At 44.2% G+C, this 17,118-nt stretch overlaps 1 long non-coding RNA gene across 1 annotated transcript in view; it reads right to left on the bottom strand.

Annotated features, from left to right (window-relative positions):
• Positions 1-4,588: 4,588 nt before the first annotated feature.
• The window catches only part of LOC102385833, a 120,312-nt gene continuing 107,782 nt past the window's right edge, over positions 4,589-17,118 (bottom strand). Inside the window, exon 3 of the long non-coding RNA XR_323668.1 lies at positions 4,589-5,183. This is a non-coding gene — a long non-coding RNA (uncharacterized LOC102385833). The remainder of the gene's footprint in view (positions 5,184-17,118) is intronic.

Consider the following 17,118-nt stretch of genomic DNA (forward strand, 5'->3'; position numbering starts at 1 on the left):
GAGAAATTTCACGTAGCCCTAATAAATATACACCACACTACTGGAGTTAAATCTTGCAAATCATTCTGCATACGAGCAGCATTGGTCCTTTGTTTGTAAAGTGAAATCTTTCATATCAGAAGGCACTTGATTATAGACCATCAACTAATTGCTGGAAAGCAGTTATTACAAGTCCTGGGCATCTTCTAGTTATTGCTTCATCTTTTACCTTAGATAATAAATAAAATGATAGCTCTGAAAATAATCTGTCTAGAAAATTAATATCTATGGGCTTCTGTAGCTGTCCTTTTTATGAAGAAGAGTAACCTCTCTGCCAGGTATAATTTCCCAAATTGCCTGTACGAGACAAAACTGATGATAATAACTAGCTGTGTTGCTTCTCTTGTATAATATTTGCCTTTAGATCCAATCTTAGGAGAAGTTTAAATTGGTTGAAGGCACCCATTTAAGAATATATACATCACTAGATCCCTTACCTATGATTACATAAAACACAAGTTTGCATAATAAGTTTCTTTCATGTAAAGAAATACTATTTCCCCTAATGAATCTTAGAGTTTTGCTTTAAGCAAAACAACTTATTTGCTAAATTCACAAGTATAATACTTGTCCAAGGATCTCCAGGTTCTTTATGCATATAAATTATGCAGCTCTTATCAATGGCAAAAATGTCATAGAATCATAGAAAATTAAGGACCTCAGAAGGTCACATCTAGTCCAACCCCCTACTCAAAGCAGGACCATCTCCAAGTAGATCATCCCAGACAAGGCTGTATCTAGTAAGGTCTTCAATACCTCCAACAATGAAGATTACTGAACCTCTTTGGCTAGCCTGTTCCAGTGCTTTACTACCCTCCTCATGAAAAAGTTTCTCCTAATATCTAACCTAAATTTCCCTTGCTGCAACTTGAGACCATTGCTCCTTGCTCTGTCATCACTGCCACTGAGAACGGTCTAGCTCAGTGGTGAGCAAAATGTGGCCCGCAGGCCAGATGCAGCCCTCCAGGCCATTCTATTTGGCCCGCGGAGCCCCCCCAAAATTTAGAAAATTAATATTTATCTGCCCTGGCTGCCTGTCATGCAGCCCTTGATGGCTTGCCAAAACTTGGTAAGCGGCCCTCCACCTGAAATAATTGCCTACCCTTGGTCTAGCTCTATTCTCTTTGGAAACACTCTTCAGGTAGTTGAAGGCTGCTAATAAATCTTTCCTTGGTCTTCTCATCTCCAGACTAAATAATTCCAGTTCCTTCAGCTTCTCCTCAGAAGCCCCCTAACCCTTTTCGTTGCCCTCCACTGCATTTTCTCCAATTTGTCTACATCCTTTCTGTAGTGGGGGGAGAGCAGGGGGCTGCAAAACTGGACACAGTACTCCAGCTGTGGCCTCACCAGTGCTGAATAGAAGGAAATAATCACTTCCCTCAATCTGCTGGCAACACTCCCACTAATGCAGCCCAGTAACCTGCTAGCCTTCTTGGCAACAAGGACACATTGCTGGCTCATATTCAGTTTACTGCCCACTGTAACCCCCAGGTCCTTTTCCATAGAGCTGCTGCTTAGCCAGTTGGTCCCCAGGCTGTAGCAGTGCCTAGGATTCTTTCATCCTAAGTGCAGGACTCTGCACTTGTCCTTATTGAACTTCATGGATTTCTTTTGATCTAATCCTCCAATTTGTTGAGGTCTCTCTGAATCCTAGCCCTACACTCCAGTGTATCTATTACTCCCCCCAGCTTGGTGTCATCTGCAAACTTGCTGAGGGTGCGCTCCATCCCATCTTCCAAGTCATTGATGAAGATATTGAACAAAAACAGGCCCAGGACTGACCCCTGGGGCACTCCACTTGATACTGGCTGCCAACTAGACATCAAGCCATTGATTACTACCCTCTGAGCCTTGCACTCCAGCCAATTTTCTATCTACCTTACAGTCCATTCATCGAAACCATACTTCCTTCACTTGCTTGCAAGAATGTTGTGGGAGACTATGAAAAGCCTTGCTAAATTCAAAGTATATCACCTCCACTGATCTTCCTGTATCTATCATTTGCCCTTGATGAATCCATGCTGTTCCTAATCACCCTCTTCTCCAAGTGCTTAGAAATAGATTCCTTGAAGACATGCTCCTGAATCATTCCAGGGGCTGAGGTGAGGCTGACAATCTGTAGCTCCCTGGATACTCTTTTTTCCCTTTCTTAAAGATGGGCACTATGTTTCCTATTTTCCAGTCATCTGAGACCTTTCCCAATCACCACAAGTTTTCCAAGATAAAGGCCAGCAGCTCTGCATCACATCAGTCAAATCCCTCAGCACTCCTGAGTGCATCGTGCCTGGCCCCATGGATTTGTATATAGTCCAGCTTTTCTAAATAATCCCCTAACCTGTTCTTTCATCACTGTTGGCTGCTCACCTCCTCCCCAAACTGTGCTGCCAGGTGCAGTAGTCTGGGAGCTGATCTTAGCTGTGAATACTGAGGTGAAAAAGGCACTGAGTACTTCAGCCTTTTCTTCATCGTCTGTCACTAGGTTGCTTCCCCCATTCAGTAAAGGACCCACACTTTTCCTGATCTTCCTCTTATTACTGACATCCATAAAGAAACTCTTCTTATTACTCTTCACATCCCTTGCTAGCTGCAACTCCAGTTGTGCTTTGGCTTTCCTGACTTCATCCCTGCATGCCCAAGAAATACTGTTATACTCTTCCCTAGTTGTTTGTCCAAGCTTCCACTTCTTATAAGCTCCCTTTTTGTTTTAGCTACTGAAGAGTTCCCTGCTAAGCCACGCTGTTCTTCTACCATACTTGCTAGTCTTCCTGCACATTGGGCTGGTTCATTCCTGTGCCCTTAGTAAGGTGTTTTTTAAAATACAACCAGCTTTCCTGGACTCCCTCCCCCCTCAAACTGGCCTCCCAGGGGATCCTGTCCATCAGTTCCCTTAGCAAGTCAAAGTCTGTTTTTCTGAAGTCCGGGGTCCTTACTCTGCTGGCTGCTCTCCTTCCTTTTTTTCCTCAGGATCATGAACTCAATCATCTTGTGGTCACTGCTGCCTAAGTTGCCATCCACTGCTACATTCCCTGCCATTTCTTCCTGTTTGCAGCAGGTCACAAAAACAACGGCCCTTAGCTGACCTCTCCAACATTTGCACTCAGAAGTTGTTCCCAACACTCTTCAAAAACTTCCTGGATTGTCTGTGCACTGCTGTATTGCCCTCCCAGCAGATGTCAGGGTGATTAAATTCCCCCATGAGAATTAGGGCCTGTGATCAGGAAACTTCTGCTAGCTGTTTGAAGAAAACTCATCCACCTCATCCTTCTGATCTCGTGGTCTACAGCAGACACCTACCACAACATCACCCTTGTTGCTCTCCCCTCCGTCTTTAACCCAGAGATTTTCAACAGGCCTGTCTCCAGTTTCATAGTGGAGCTCTGAGCATTCACACAGCTCTTTTACACAAAGTGCAACTCCTCCTCCTCTTCTCTCCTGCCCGCCCTTCCTGACAGTTTATATCTAGGACACTACCTGATTCATAGCAGAAGTGGGCTGTGCTGCAGCTACTTCAATGTTGCAGGTTCCCTTCCCCCCCCCCCCCCACCCCGCTAATTGGTGGAGGGGCCCCACTTGCAGCTCACTCCTGATTGGTAGGGAAGGGAAAACCACTCTTTTAAACTTGGCGCCATTTTTGTCTCCCCATTGCTGACTGCCTGAGAAGCCCCAGTGGCCCCATTGCTTGCTGCTGACCAGCAAGGAGGCAAAAACAGTGCCAAGTTTTAAACCATGGTTTTCACTTCTCTGCCAATCAGGAGCTGCAAGCAGGGCTCCTCCATCAGTCAGCGGTGTGCGCGCGCGCGTGTGTGTGTGTGGGGGGGGGGGGTGTTGAATGAGGGAAACCGGCAAGATTAAAGGAGCCACAGCACAGCCTACTTTCTCCATGAATCCAGTAGAGCCCTATTTATAGCCATCCATGGCAATACTCCAGTCATACAAGCTATGCCACCAAATCTCTGCTATTCCAAACATGTCATAGTTTTATGACTGTGCAAGGACTTCCGATTCTTCTTGCTTGTTTCCCAGGATCCACACATTTGTGTACAGACACCTGAGGTAATTAGCAGATTGCCCCACTTTCTCAGGAAGAATGAGAAGCCCTTCCCTGCTGCCACTTCCTCCTGGTCACCCACTTACCTCCAGGCTTTGGTCTTCATCCTCCAGCTAACCTCGTTTAATTCTACTGTAATAGTGTAAACCAAAGCAGTCATCTTGTTCCCCTTATGGGTGAGATTATACCTCCTCTTACCTTGAGCTGCACCTAGCTCTGAAAGTACAACTCAACAGGAGTCTAGGGTTTAAAATAGGGTCCTAAATGTAATGAGAGTTTTAACCACTGGCCTGAATGAGAGGTGGGTTGGATCAATGTTTAGTGTCACTGCATATGGAAGTGCTTTCAACTATTACTGAATAATATTGCAGAACTTTCTTTTACAAATGAACAATGGTAGGCATCATTACCATCAAACAGGGAGACTGAGGCACAGATCTTAAGTGATTTGTTCAGGATCACACAACAAAACAAGCAAAGTCCTGAATTTTCAGTTCCCTCTTCTAACCAACAGGTGAATACTTAATGCAACACTACTGTGCACATTTTCCTGTGTTGTATACATTTTAACTTATTATTCAGTTTACTTTGGATACAGTGTAGTTAACCCTGAAACCCCAGGAATTGGCATAGGAAGCCAAAAGGGAGTTTCCCAATTTTATACAGAATATGCTGGGGAGTAGGGTCACAAGCCAATGGGCTAGGGAAAAATGAGCAAATACAAGTAGATAAATGTTAAAGGATATACACATAGAAGCTGAATAATAGAAAACAAGAAGGAACACTGTAGTGTATTCACACACGAGCAAGTAACTAATAACATGCACTAGTATTCAGGTACAGACACTCAAAGAAACTTGTACCTTCCCACATCTCCAGAGGTGTCCCAAACCAGCCTCTAGTCCTGAGAGCGCTCAGTTGTTGCCCACATGTCCATGTCCTTCTGTTACAGTCGAACAATCCTGGCTCTGTCACATCTCTGGAACCTCTGGCCACACGTTTCCCCTCTGCTATTGCATCTGTAATCTGCTGCTGGTTCCCACATTTTGCTCCTGCTTCTTCTGTCTTGTCTCCTAGCCCCCACGGTCTCTGGGACCTGTAGTTACATGCAGTTAGTACAGTTTGGTGGTTCAAATTCATTTAGCGGGGCTAATCCCCCCATGGTCACACATCTAACATTTGAGTATTTTACATTTATCATATACAGGTTTCCCTTGATTTATGCAGGTTCTGTATATATGCGAATTTGCTCTTATGCAATGATCCTTTTTATACCCCAAATTCATGATATGGTAGGTAAATTCACTCTTATGCGATCAGCATAGGCACACTCTCTCCTCCCCCAAGCAGGTAAGTCTGTGAGGGGAGGGGAAAGGGCTGTAAGGAGAGGGGAAGGGCCCCACTCACCCCAGCCCCTGCTTCAGGGTTGCACCACACCCCAAATCCCCTGGGGCTCCACTTATCCCCACTCTCCCCTGCTGTAGGGGCCCTGGGAGCAGCAGACACCAGCTGCCTGCACTTGAGAGGACTGCAGGCTGGGGGACTGAACTGGGCTCTGCAGCCTCTGTATGCAGGATGAGAGCAGTCAGCCACTGCAGGCTGGAGCTGGCAGTGGCACCCGGCTCTTCCCAGTGCTTGGGGCTGGCAGCAGCCTGCTCTCATCCCGCTGCAGGTTGGGGCCAGCAGTCACCACAGGCTGGGGCCATTGGTGACATCAGGCTCTTCCTGGTGCTTGGGGCAGGCTGTGGCAATGGGATGAGGGCTGCTGTCACCCCATAATTTACTGTAGCCCCCCACAACCTGCCCTCCCAGCACCACCACCAAGCAGTGGGAAGAGCACTGGCTTAACTCACTCCCAGGTCATGGAGCACATGGAAGTTTGGTCCCTACCCACATAGCCACATCACTGCTGCCAACTGGCTGGGCAGGGGATGAACTTTCCATATGTTCCATGAATGGAGCTGGAGCCACATCTGACAAAAGGGAGGAAGAAGAAGGGGGAGGAGAGAGAGACTGTGGGGACAGGTGGAGAAGGAGAGCAGGTGGCTGCTGTGTCTTTGACCCCAGACCTGGCCTAGGCTTGGGACCTAGTCAGAGCCATAGCAGCTGCCTGCTCCACCCCCTACTTCCCCACCCCAACTCCATTTTGTATTCAAATGCAAGACAATGGGCTTTGTTCCCATGCTAATGGGGCGGGGGGTGGAGAATCTTGTCCTGAGTTTGAGCAAATATGGTATTTCAAAGTTAAGTATGTAGGCATTTTTGAAAATTCAGCTTGGCATCTATTTACATCAGGGGTGTCAAACTCATCTTGTGCCCCAAGAAAGACCCAAAATATGCTTGTGGCCCAGATCCAGCCTGGGACATATGGTGGCAGTAGCAATGGCTATACTGGTAGAGAGGGCACACACTGCAATGATCTTGGCAGTGGTGAGTGGGGCAAGTGGACATGGGCCAGGTGGGTGTTTGCTTAGGCAGAAGCAACACAAACATCAGTGGGTTAAGCAACTGGAGGATGAGTGAAGGCAATGCAATATAGCCCTCACCCACCCCTCTGCTGCTGAGGGTTATGTCCACAAGCCAAAGGTCCCTGGATTCTGCAGCGGATCAGACCCACTGCCAGTATCATAGCAAAGATGGTGCAAGAAGTGCACCAGTACTGACCACCCTCAAGTGGGAGACACCAAATCAAATGGAGGTGATGTTATGTAGTAACATGTAGCGGGGTGCTCTGCACATGACCTGCATTGATTATCAAAATACCTGGCTATGGCCCTGTCCTTCACTAGCCATACCACCAAGTTCCCTGGCACACCAGTAGCCTGGAGGCCTAAATGAAACAGCTCACCAGGCCATGTTGGACACCCCGATCTACATCTTTAGATGCCTAACAACTTTTAAAAATCCATACCTTCTGCTTACCTATAAAATTCAACACTTGAATATATGAAAAATGCAGGGTATTGAACTTTCTTAGATACACGTGGAGAATTCAGAGAACCATCATAAAGTACAAAAATAGCATGATTGAATATGATATTTAGGTAATTTCTAACTAACTACATATAAAAATTAAGAGCTAAACCCTTACCTGGTGTCAGCAGGCTATGCTATTTACATCCACTTAGTATATGGTAGTTGATACTTAAACGGTCTTAAAGAAACTAGTACCACTTACTTGTCATGCAGTAAGAGAAGGTGGAAAAATGACAATGGAATATAAAAAAAAAAAATACACTTGTGAAGGTATCTGTTCATATATTACTGAATGTGAGGAGAAATGATAAAATACTCTGCCCTTTACCAGAAAAAATCTAGTAAAGTAGTATAAAACCATTTCATTTACAATTTACATAGTGTATACCAAAAGAATCAGTAACAAAATTCTTCTGCACACACTGTCCCAGGAGAAAGGGACTGGACTTGCAGATACAGCCTTCCAGGCAGTGTTGCCTATAAGCCACAGGGTGGTTAACATTGGTTTAATTACTACATATTAAATGTCCTCAGTGCTCATGTGAATTAGGGAAATGGTATCCCTAATTTTACATTTGGGGACTATCAGCACAGGAAGTCAGTAACTAAGTCAAGAATTGAATCTCAGTCTCCTGAGTTCTTGGCCAGTAACCAAATCTATTAGAGCAGCACTCCATTTGTCAGGGAAGTCCAGCCAAGCTGTGCACAAGAGATTGCATTAGCAGGTTAAGAGAAAACAAGCTATCAGAAAATACAGAATCAAATGCCACATACAGAACACTGAAATGACCTTTATTGTGATCACATGTATGGCTCTGCCCATAAAACACCACTGCATTCTGAGAATCTATTTTAAGTTTGCAAAATCAAATACCTTAAACTCAGGTTTCAAAATGTGCATCTCCCTGCCCAGATTTCTATATAAATAAAAAAAAAAAAAAATCTATAAAACATGAAAAAAACAACAACTAACTACTTCATTTTATCGCATGTTCTAAAGACATACCTTGATGTTTTTGTACGTCCAAAAAGTGTTCAGTATTGTCTCTAAATCATAACCCCAGATTTAAATGATTCTTTTATGGTTGTGTTTGTTTCAGCCATTAAGCAAAAATCGACAAAAAGCCCCTAAAAGTTGGTTTGGATTAAACTGCTTTGTTTACAGGGGATGAGGAAGGGCTCAAAGCTTTTTGTTTGTTTTTGTTTTTATTCTTCTTTTGGGAAAACAAAAAAAATATTTAACTCAAGATAAAATGACATTTTATGTAATAAACTAATGTCTACTCAATATAATTATTCTACTCAACATAATATGAGTTTTTTCACTTTGACTATCTGTAAGAAAAATAAAGGAAAGAAAAAGGCTAGCTTCAACAAATTGGAGAAGAAAGACTCAAATCAATAATCTACCCATTTTATTCAAGCACAGAGGGAATCCCCTCCCACCCCCTGCTTGCTGCAGCCCAGGAAAACCAGGCTGTCTGTGGCTGGGCAGGGTACCCCTGGCTCCCTTTATCTATTGGGTGAAGGACCAGTTTGCTGCTCCCACCAGCCAGAGGGAGTGACTCCAGGACCGTGGCAAGTATAGGGGGGGAAGAGGAAACCCCCCCCTACTCCTGTATGGAGCCAGGGACACCCTGCCCAGCTGGAGTAGAGCCCTAGGGTTACCAACCCTCCTGGATTGGCTGGGAGCCTACCGGAATTGGCATCAATCTCCTGGTGACTATTGAAAGGAATCCAGGAGACTGATATTGTGAATGGGTTGAACAGTACAATTAATGAGCAGAGGTGCATAATACATCATTCCCATATCAGATCGGCACCAATATAAGGAAAATTGACAGTATTGGCAATCAGCTTTTTTTGGCTGATGTGACAGATAATGTCACCGATAAATGCCCCATGCATGTGCACAGCTGTAGCACAGCATGCAGGTGGCCAGGAGCGCAGCCCAGCAATATGGAGAGCACCTGGGTCTGGCTGATAAGTCTATTGTGAGGGAAGGGGTGTGGAGTGTGGAGGGGGCAGGTTGATGCCTCAGTGGTGAGGGAGGGCATGGGGCTGGGGCAGGCACTGCCCAGCCACATGGGGCATGGGACTGAGCCATGAACAGCTTGTCTGGTGGACACAGGGAGGGGGTGGCGGCTTTTGCTGCTGCATGCACCCCAGGAAGACAGGAGGGGTGTGTGCTCCTCTGTGTGCAGGCCAAGGGCAGGCTACTGCTGCAGGCTGGGGCCCCTAAAATTTGCTATAGCCTCCCCAAACCCTCTGTTCTAGCACCACCACCACCCCCAAGCACAGCCCCGCCCCCCGCCACAAAGAGCTCAGCACCACCCCAGCCCCATCCCACAGCAACAGCCCTCATGCATAGATCTGGGGGCATATACCCCCCATGCCCTCCCGGGGTGCGCATAATGGTAGGAGTTGCTACTCCCTGCACCCCCAGGATGAGCTGCTTGCTGCTCTGTCTTGCACTCTGCCTCAGCTGTGCAGTGCCTGCCCCTACCTCTGCCCCAGCCACACTCTCTCCCTCACCACAGGGGTCTTGATCTGCACCCCTGCCCCAACAGACTTACCAGCTGAATGCTGCTCTCCAAGCTGCCCAGCTGCATATCAGCAATCGAATCAGTATCAGCCAATATGGCCCCTTAAAAATTGGCCACTGGTATTGGCCCAAAAAATCTCTATCGGTGTACCACTATCAAAAATCTCTATCGGTTCCGCTATCAACCACATTACATCATGTTGTGGGAAAAAAATCTCCCAGAATACCTTCAGTCAGAGTTGGCAACCTTACAAAGCCCAGGTCTCCCATAGAGCAGCAAGCTAGTCAGGTAAATCCCTTCCCACCTCCCCCCCATACATATAGGGAGCTGGGCAGCTACCTGGTCTGTGGCAGTATGGAACTGCTAGGTCAGTTTCAGCGAGACTAGTGAGACCTGGGGAAGCAGCTTCCCTGCGGGGCTCTGGTCTCAGTGAAACTGACAGCAGCTCCACGTGGACAGCAGGGCTGTCAGGTTTAATCCCAACAGCCCCAGTCTCAGTGCAGAGCTACTGTGTCAGTTCCAGTGAGACCAGATTGCCCCAGGGAAGCTGCTTCCTCAGGTCTCTCTAGTCTCACTGAAACTGACATGGTGGTGGGCCTGCTCTCAGCCCAGGGGAGCAGCAAATGGGTCCTGCTCCTAGTCCTGCCCCAGCTCACCAAGACTCTAGAGGCAAGTTACAGCTGTGCAGTTGAAGGGCAGTGAAAACAGGTTTTTCACCTCACTGCGCAACTGCTCCACTAAGCCAAACAACACTAAGCTGATTAACATTTGTTTGGCTTAGTGTAAAGTGTAACAACGCCCAAAGTGAGATGTGTTCAGCTGGCAGAAACATAGTGTGCCCAGGATTCATTAGGCAACAATGAGCATTATCTTATGAAGCCTAGTATTTTTCAGGAACATTGGGAAAGAATTTGGTCAGCAGCCCTGATTGTCACCCTTGTTCTCAGCTACTAAATACACCAGTGTGAGCCTCTGCTCCTATCTGGCAGTAGGATTAGCTGAAATATCCACTGTCCCCATCACCAGATTCCATATAAGCACCTACTTGTCGTAGCTTCTCCTTCCCACCCATCTTTTGTCCATTCAAACTGTGCTCAATATAATGGTGAAAAGAAGTTGTGAGATTCATGTTAGGCAAAATCTGTTTTAATCTTACTACGTGAAATTTTCACTTTACAGAGGCTGAGTATGAAAATGTAATCCAGGCTAATATCCACTGTTGTCAATTATTATGATTTTTTTTCAAGTCTCCTCCACCCCCCTGCTCCCCACCTTAAAACATCAGGTCCAGGAGTCATAGGTTTATATGAAATCCTCACTTTTCATTAAAATATAGTAAGTTTCCAGCCTTTGTGGCTGAGACAAAAGCCCAGGTATGTAACCTACTTGTACCCTAATAAATAAAATAAAATAAAAAAAGATCCTGAATTATATTTCTAAATGTTATTGACTTTTGGTGCCTGACTTGTTATTTTGAATGTCTGCAGATGGGCTCCCAAGAAATTCTCTTGGAAACATATGAGAGAGGTCCTTAGGTCCTGCCTGATCTTTAAGTCTCCCCATATATAAAGTTCTTAGATAAGTAGAACCTTGGATTCCTTGTTTCTTCAAAAAAATCATTTTTGAATCATCATAACTGACTTCACTGTGTGTTGAGCTGGGAACTGAAGATAACCTTTTAGTGTCATTTACAATTCACATACTGACATATCATCCATCTCTCATGACATTTCCCCACCACACACTTTTTCCATTCACCATCATTAAGCAGATTATTTTGTCTCGTTTGTACCATTTCTCCCTATGAATACATACAAGAGGAAGAAACTAACAATCAGAAAATGCATGGTTTTTGGAACACGTCTATCACAGTCTCCTCCAATCACTATCTTCAATTGTTTCAACCTTTCTTATCCTTAACATGGCACTATTATAAATGCATGATGACCGTGTCCTCAGCTCCTGCAAATCTGCTTGAAAAGACAGATTTGGGACTGCTATGGTCTTTTGAATGGTGTGAACTTTGAGAAAAACTTAAGAGTCCATTTCTGTCATTACCAGATCCAAAAACCATTTTAAAATATTGCAGTATTTTGTAGATGTTTCTATAGCATTTTATGTAGTGTGAAATGTACATTTTTATTCATAATTTTAACAAAATCCCACTCTCAATAACCAAAAAAAAATTAAGTGCCTATTTTGATGTCTACATTTTTTCACCAACCTTTTAAAACATGTTTAAAAGTTATTTTTTTTTTTTTTAAATAAAAAAATACTTTGGTAGGAATCTTTAGCTCGGATCTGTACATTTACTGCTTGGTAAATGGTAAAGATATATAATAGTAATGCAGCTTTACTGACTTTTGGACTTAATCAAAATTACTGCTTTAACAAAACATTTTCATGTGAAATTGAGGAGCACAGTAAAATCATATAAGTGCTAAAATGAATATATTTATGGAGTAAACAAAGGTGTCTGGAGCAAGGTACATGTTAGTAAAAAGAAATGAAAGTAGAAACCAAGATAAACTAAACTGGTGTAACCTATTTACTGCAAAGGATGCTCAGATCACTCGAGCTTATTAAGAAATAGGATAAATTTCATTTTCACTTAAGAAAAATGGAGAAAAAGAAAGATGCAGATCATGTGGTTACCTAATTACTCTCCATATTTTAGATGTACAGCAAAAATACAACAGAAAAACAGGAATAAAGTGAACCATATTGAATTAACATTTAGACTAGATGTAGAGAGATAATGTTCCAGACAAAAAAAAGTTGTATTTACAGTCTTCAGTAGGATGATGTGCGCTGCAGTCAAGTTTAAACAAAATGAATCCTCCTCTCTTTCCAAACTACATCCTTGATGTGACTGGAGTTCACATATGCTTTAGTGTTCTTATGTTCTACACTTTTTCTTTGGATGAGTATAGCCAAGCTTCTCAAATCAATTTAATTCTTCAGTTTGCCAAAGAAGAATATATTGCAGTTGAAAGCTTATCTAGCTCTATTCTAGCTATGCAGTTGGCCCATTAAAAGTTATCACCCTAAGAAATGCCTTTTATTATTGCACTTAAGCATTTGAGCAAATTCATTCTATTCCTTTTCAGCAAAACATTTAAGCAACTGCTTACTATCAGGCACATTTTAAGCCCAACGGAGGTTGATAGGACTTAATCACATGTTCAGATGCTTTGCTGAATCATCGCAAAGTTGAACTGTTATACAGGATTTAGAAGTCATTCTTTAGACAAGGTGTAAATCATGGCCTGATTCAGCAACCATTACACTCAGTGGAAACACTGATTGAATTCAATGTGCAAAGTGCAAACATGAACTTTCCTTTTATAAGCACCATTATCTGTTTGTCATACTTTCACCAGCAGCCTCCACAAGCCAATAAAATACCTGAAAAGAGAGCAGGTAGAGATGGCTTGATGCTGGGGGTGTACGAAGCAGACAGTATTCAATTCGGATTCAGATGCGGCTCTATTCAGGGCACAGTGATTCAATTCACTGATTCAGATCACTGTCCCAATTTGATTCAGCCCCAGCATCTCAGCATTCACGGGCTGCACCTGGTACGTTGCGGTACATAGAAAAAAAATATAAAGCTGTCTATGACTGAATTGTCAAATCTCTCCGAATCAAATCAGAGTCTTCCGATTTGATTAGGAGAGCGTAATGGGTCTCCTGATTCAATGCGGATTCAGAGATTCAGCCACCAAATCTCCTCCAAATTGAACCAGGGACCAAAGCTTCACACAGCCCTACTTGATTTTAATGAAACTATAAAACATCTTGGTTAACTAGAACTGGCAGTAATTTAGAATTGTTCTGTATAACCGGAATAATATTGGTACACTGAAGTATCTGGTCAATACCTATTTTACACCTTTTTCTTCACCCTTTGTAACTCCTTCCTTTTCCAATTCTCCTATCAGGCCTATAATCTGCAATAGTGGGGTTCCCATTAGCCATCTTAATCCTTGCATTCACAGGTTAATACAGGGAAGTCTTTGGAATATCTCATCATGGCAACAAGTGAATTAATAACTGCAAATTTTTAACACACGTGGCCTTTTCTTCCTTTCAGACTAAGCACAGACAGTCAAAAAGCCTAAGGCTTAATTAAGTCAAACTTTGTAGGTTAGTCTAAGGCAGGCTCCAACATACGGCCTGTGGACTGCCATGTGGCCCGCCAAGCCATTTTCCAAGGCCCAAGATGCTGCGACAGGAAAAGAAAGTAAACACTGTTTACTTTCATTCCCACCCCTTGTCCCTCCCCAAACCCCTCAGCAGCTTCCTAATGGCTGCTGGAGGTCTGGGGAAGGGACAAGGTTCCCACACACACCGCGTCAGCTTGACGTTGCCAATGTGGTGCAGCTCCTCCCTTCTCCCCTCATTTAATGGTGTCCCTTCCTAGCCCCGCCCTCCCTTCATTTGCATGCCAGCTCCTCCCCCTCTCCCTCATTGCAGGGTTTCCTTTCCTAGCCCCGCCCCTCCCTTCATCATTTGCATGCCGACCCCGCCCCATGCCGGTCCCCACCAGCTGCGCAGGCTGGAGCAGGTCACAGTGCAGCAGGCAGGTGGGTATGTGGGGTGTGGATGCCAGCTCGGAGGGATGCTGCATCTGGGCCCATGGGAGATGCTGATGCCACTGCTGCTGTGGCTGTCGGGGCGGGAAGCTGGTGGCGCTCTCACCTCCCCCCCGCACTTGCAGACATCGCATGGGGGTGGTGAGTCACGGACCCCAGGGAGGGAGGGAGCCCTACTGGTCGGGCTTGGCCTGCCCCAGGGGAGAGGGAGCAGGAGGGTGTCCCTGCATGTCCTACACCTCCCTGTAGGGTTCCTGCATGTCCCCCCGGCTGCTGAGCCCAGGCACACAGGTGTGGGAGCATCCTCAAGGACACCCAGGTGGCAGGGAGGACATGGCGCAGTCAGGCGGCACCCCTTGACCCCTGCACCCCCAGGCTGCAGCCGGACTGGACGGGCCGCACAAGCAACTGCTCCTGCCCCCCCGGCTGGATGGTGCCCTGAGAGAGCGCCTGCAAATAAGAAATTAAAGATCTGTGATGCATTTCAACCAAGTATTTGAAAACTAGAAGTTATGAATACATAGTAATAGAAAGCTCTGCTAACCTTTGGAAAAATCAGATCCCTTCAACAATTTTCTGGAGTAAATAGAGAACGATGTCAACCAAGGTTTTGCATTCAAAAATGATTTTTACCCCTTTACAAATTGTGGCTTTCCATATGGACAAAGGCAGGAAATTAAGGGTGCAGCGGGGTGGTACACTCCTCTCCAGCACTGCTAGGGGGTTGTTTAAAATAAAACAGTGCTACCAGACCGAATTGTTTTTATTTTGGATTTTAAACCACATTTCCAGACCCATTTCATTGTCACTTCCTGCAACTTCATTGGTGTCAAAGGTCACGTGACATCATTTCCTGATGTGATACCACTTCCTGTAAGGTCTTTGAATATGGCTCGCTGGCCCACTGGGTGATAAAAAGTTCATGATCCAGCCCCACATTCAAAAAGGTTGGACACCCCTGGTCTAAGGTGTGTAGATTGAACCTATAAGCAAGTGAACAGACATTTACTTTTGATTCTGGAAATGCAGCCACATGCCTGCAGTGGCCCAAGCTATAAAGCGGAAATGCTAGAGCACGCCATCCTGCTTGGCTGGAACAGACAGCTTGGGCCAAGGCTAGCCTTCCCACCCTGTGAGGTAGGGTTTGTGGGGAATGTGCAAAGCATCCTGGGATGCTAGGGGACTATGTATTAATTTGAATCTGGAGGGGATCTGGAACAGAAGCCAATTTAACCTAAATAAGTTAAAAGTCTGATACTACATCCAGCCAGGTTTATCTTAAACCACTTTTGGCCATTTTGAAAGCAGTTTATGTGCACTGAACTTCTGTTCTGTTACAGATTTGAACTGGTTTCCAATCACTTACACTGACGTATGTGTAATTTCTGTCCCTAGCCTCAATGACTCTCTCTGCATCTATATCCTGGAGTTTTAATAGAATTTTGACTACATAAAAAACAAAAGCAAAAAGGAATGCATATAATAATTATATAATTCTAATGAAGACAACCTATCATACAACAATAACAACAACACAATTACTACTGTTATTATTATTATTCAGACCCCTTATTGCCCCGGGGTAAATTACCAGAGGAAAATAAAGTGGAAAGTTGTACAACATAGACTTGTATGTCAGAATTTTGCTCAATATTTCCAAACAAAATCATTGGTAAATAATAATAAAGTATATAACCACAAAGTGAATTTGCAGACCTGGATTTGTTCCCCTATAGAAAGTGATAGTTAAAAATGATAAGATAAATAACTCTTTTGATCTGAGAACATGTTCATTGTTAGTTTTATTCCCATAGGATCAATACTAATCATGCTCTACAGCCAACCAAGTACTGTGGATAATATTCAGGAGTGCTAGATTCAATTCTGCTCTAAGCACAGCACAGGCAAGTCAATATGCTACAAAGGTGCTCTAAAGAAAAGCATATAATAGGAACCCATTTATGAGTTAGGGCTTTCAGCATACACAGCAAGATAGCATAAGAACAGTTAACCTGCGAAAGATATTTATCACTGTCGACTGTAACTTTGTGCCCACCGTTACACTGCATAGCTTGTAAAACGTTCCAGCATGTGTTTCAGGTTTGTTGCCTTTGTAGATTGTGTGTAAACAGCACTTCATATGGCCCCTGGAAGAGGTACACAAGTTAGTATTAAACAAGCCAGCTTAGATGCTGAAAGCAGTCCAACAGTGGCAATTGGTATACATGGGCTTCTGTGGTGCCAGGGCTAGAGTGCTTCCAGCACAAAAGTGCACTCATCTAACACTGCTCTGCTTTGTGCTGTCCTTTCACAGCATCTGATGACATGAACCTGGATTCACAAAAGCTTGTGCTTTATATATATATATCTTATTTAGTTAGTCTATAAAGATGCATAGCTAGCCCGCCTTCTGATTGACTTCGAACTAACACAGCTAACTACCTCTCACTAAACTCCATCTAACCCTAGATCAGGCATGTTTATGCTGCACTGGTACATTAATACTTACATAGGTTAAAGAAATGGTAGGTATGGGAACACACTAGGACACCAGCATACAGGGAGATGCAGTGTGATTTTTAATTCTGTGCTTTAATCACCAAGAAAAACACACTCTAGTCCACTATTCTTAAATGGCAAATAAATCATTGTTGAGCATGCAGAACTACCAAACATAGGCCCAAAATGCTTTGAGACAGTCCTCAGCTGGCATCTATTATTATAGTTCCTTTGGTCTTGTGGGAGGTTCACCAGTTCACACCAGTTGAGGATTTGTGCCTTTATCTACATAACTTATCAGACAGGAGTGAACTGAACAATAGCAATTAGGTTTGAACTGTAGCTGTCCACAATAAGCAAAGGGCACTATATACAAGTAAGGAACTTAAAGACAACTGAAAAAAATTAGTCT

The sequence above is a fragment of the Alligator sinensis genome, unplaced genomic scaffold (genome assembly GCF_000455745.1).
Source record: "Alligator sinensis unplaced genomic scaffold, ASM45574v1 scaffold730_1, whole genome shotgun sequence".
NCBI lineage: Eukaryota > Metazoa > Chordata > Crocodylia > Alligatoridae > Alligator > Alligator sinensis.